Genomic DNA, 3845 nt, shown 5'->3' with positions numbered 1-3845 from the left:
CTCTAGACTTGAGACAGTGATCTTGGCTTTTCTCTGGAGTGCCATCAAGGAAATCAAGGCTCCTTTCACGTTTGATGTGGAACACGGAATTGCTCTGCCCGCAGAGAAGGGGAATCGGGCCTCATGTCGCGGCGAGGGGGAAGTCTCATGGTTTTTCTCGAGTTGCGGCCGGAACCTGGGGTATAATCTCGAGTTACGACGGGGAGGGCCCTTCCAGACACGTGTTTGTTCAGCGACGTCAGGACTCCAGCCTAGGTGAGAGGGACACCTCGGGGTTCTCCTCGAGTCTTGGCATGGCAATTGGGACGCGTCTCCACGTGAGGCGGGAGACCCAGGGACCCTTTCCACGTGCCACAGTGATCCTTGGACTCCTATCCATTTTCAAGAGGAGTCAGGAAAGTCTCCTTTTGAAGAATTGATCTCTGTGGACCTCTAGAGTTTTCAAAGGATATGAGGCATCCGGTCGCCATGAGGCGGAGAACTAGGTCTTTCTCTGTGGTCTCCACAGGGGATTCAGACATCCCTTTATCTTGGGAGATGCAAGACGAGCCTGCATTCAATTCACTGCAGGGATATCCGGCATTACTTCGAGTCAGAGCCTCTCGGTGTCCATTCCACTTGAGGCAACAAACTCAGGGTCCCTCTCACATACCTGTAGCTGAGAGAAGCCTCCTCTTGAGGTGCTTGTGGAAAGTTGGTATTACTCTTGACTCGAAGCCAGCGACTAAGCTCTCATCTCGAGTTGATTTTCGGTCTACGGAGCCATTTCGTGTTGCTACAGGGACCTCAGGATCCCTCTGGACTTGAGAAAGTGATCTTCGGTTTTCTCTGGAGTGCCATCAAGGAAATCAAGGTTCCTTTCCCGTTTGATGTGGAACACGCACTTGCTCTGCATGCAGTGCAGGGGAATCGGGCCTCATCTCGCAGCGAGGGGGAAGTCTCATGGTTTTTCTCCAGTTGCGGCCGAAACCTGGGGTATATTCTCGAGTTACGACGGGGAGGGCCCTTCCAGACACGTGTTTGTTCAGCGACGTCAGGACTCCTGCCTAGGTGCGAGGGATACATCGGGATTCCCCTCGAGTCTTGGCATGGCAATTGGGACGCGTCTCCACGTGAGGCGGGAGACCCAGGGTCCCTTTCCACATGCCACAGGGATCCTGGGACTCCTATCCATTTTCAAGAGGAGTCAGGCATTGTCTCCTTTCGAAGCATTGATCTCCGCGGACCTCTCGAGTTTTCAAAGGATGTGAGGCCTCCGGTCGCGTTGAGGCGGAGGACTAGGTCTTTCTCTGTCGTCTCCACAGGGGATTCAGACATCCCTTCGTCTTGGGAGATGCAAGACGAGCCTGCATTCAATTCACTGCAGGGATATCCAGCCTTACTTCGAGTCAGAGCATCTCGGTGTCCATTCCACTTGAGGCCACAAACTCAGGGTCCCTCTCACATACCTGTAGCTGAGAGAAGCCTCCTCTTGAGGTGCTTGTGGAAAGTTGGTATTCCTCTTGAGTCGAAGCCAGGGACTAAGCTCTCATCTCGAGTTGATTTGGGGTCCACGGAGCCCTTTCGTGTTGCTCCAGTGACCTCAGGATCCCTCTAGACTTGAGACAGGGATCTTGGGTTTTCTCTGGAGTGCCATCAAGGAAATCAAGGCTCCTTTCACGTTTGATGTGGAACACTGAATTGCTCTGCACGCAGTGCAGGGGAATTGGGCCTCATGTCGCAGCGCGGGGGAAGTCTCATGGTTTTTCTCGAGTTGCGGCCGTAACCTGGGGTATATTCTCGAGTTACGACTGGGAGCGCCCTTCCAGACCCGTGTTTGTTCAGCGACGTCAGGACTCCTGCCTAGGTGCGAGGGACACCTCGGGATTCTCCTCGAGTCTTGGCATGGCAATTGGGACGCGTCTCCACGTGAGGCGGGAGACCCAGGGTCCCTTTCCACGAGCCACAGGGATCCTGGGACTCCTATCCATTTTCAAGAGGAGTCAGGCATCGTCTCCTTTGGAAGCATTGATCTCCGCGGACGTGTCGAGATTTCAAATGATGTGAGGCCTCCAGTAGTGAAGAGGTGGAGAACTAGGTCTTCTCTGTGGTCTCCACAGGGGATTCAGACATCCCTTCGTCTTGGGAGATGCAAGACGAGCCTGCATTCAATTCACTGCAGGGATATCCGGCCTTACTTCGAGTCAGAGCATCTCGGTGTCCATTCCACTTGAGGCCACAAACTCAGGGTCCCTCTCACATACCTGTAGCTGAGAGAAGCCTCCTCTTGAGGTGCTTGTGGAAAGTTGGTATTCCTCTTGAGTCGAAGCCAGGGACTAAGCTCTCATCTCGATTTAATTTGGGGTCCACGGAGTCCTTTCGTCTTGCTCCAGTGACCTCAGGATCCCTCTAGACTTGAGACAGTGATCTTGGGTTTTCTCTGGAGTGCCATCAAGGAAATCAAGGTTCCTTTCACGTTTGATGTGGAACACGGAATTGCTCTGCACGCAGTGCAGGGGAATCGGGCCTCATCTCGCGGCGAGGGGGACGTCTCATGGTTTTTCTCGAGTTGCGGCTGGAACCTGTGGTATATTCTCGAGTTACGACGGGGAGGGCCCTTCCAGACTAGTGTTTGTTCAGCGACGTCAGGACTCCTGCCTAGGTGCGAGGGACACCTCCGGATTCTCCTCGATTCTTGGCATGGCAATTGGGACCCGTCTCCACGTGAGGCGGGAGACCCAGGGTCCCTTTCCACGTGCCACAGGGATCCTGGAACTCCTATCCATTTTCAAGAGGAGTCAGGCATCGTCTCCTTTGGAAGCCTTGATCTCCGCGGACCTCTCGAGTTTTCAAAGGATGTGAGGCCTCCGGTCGCGATGAAGCGGAGGACTAGGTCTTTCTCTGTGGTCTCTACAGGGGATTCAGACATCCCTTCGTCTTGGGAGATGCAAGACGAACTTGCATTCAATTCACTGCAGGGATATCCGGCCTTACTTCGAGTCAGAGCATCTCGGTGTCCATTCCACTTGAGGCCACAAACTCAGGGTCCCTCTCACATACCTGTAGCTGAGAGAAGCCTCCTCTTGAGGTGCTTGTTGATAGTTGGTGTTCCTCTTGAGTCGAAGCCAAGGACTAAGCTCTCATCTCGAGTTGACTTTGGGTCCACGGAGCCCTTTCGTGTTGCTCCAGTGACCTCAGGATCCCTCTAGACTTGAGACAGTGATCTTGGGTTTTCTCTGGACTGCCATCAAGGAAATCAAGGCTCCTTTCACGTTTGATGTGGAACACGGAATTGCTCTGCACGCAGTGCAGGGGAATCGGGCCTCATCTCGCGGCGTGGGGGAAGTCTCATGGTTTTTCTCGAGTTGCGGCTGGAACCTGTGGTATAATCTCGAGTTACGACGGGGAGGGCCCTTCCAGACACGTGTTTGTTCAGCGACGTCAGGACTCCTGCCTAGGTGCGAGGGACACCTCGGGATTCTCCTCGAGTCTTGGCATGGCAATTGGGACGCGTCTCCACATGAGGCGGGAGACCAAGGGTCCCTTTCCACGTGCCACAGGGATCCTGGGACTCCTATCCATTTTCAAGAGGAGTCAGGCATCGTCTCCTTTGGAAGCATTGATCTCAGCGGACCTTTCGAATTTTCAAAGGATGTGAGGCCTCCGTTCGCGTTGAGGCCGAGGACTAGGCCTTTCTCTGTGGTCTCCACTGGGGATTCAGACAAACCTTCGTCTTGCGAGATGCAAGACGAGCCTGCATTCAATTCACTGCAGGGATATCCGGACTTACTTCGAGTCAGCTCATCTCGGTGTCCATTCCACTTGAGGCCACAAACTCAGGATCCCTCTCACATACCTGTAGCTGA

Source organism: Dama dama, unplaced genomic scaffold (assembly GCF_033118175.1).
Source record: "Dama dama isolate Ldn47 unplaced genomic scaffold, ASM3311817v1 ptg000085l, whole genome shotgun sequence".
NCBI classification, from domain to species: Eukaryota; Metazoa; Chordata; class Mammalia; order Artiodactyla; family Cervidae; genus Dama; species Dama dama.
This window is presented reverse-complemented; position numbering follows the sequence as displayed.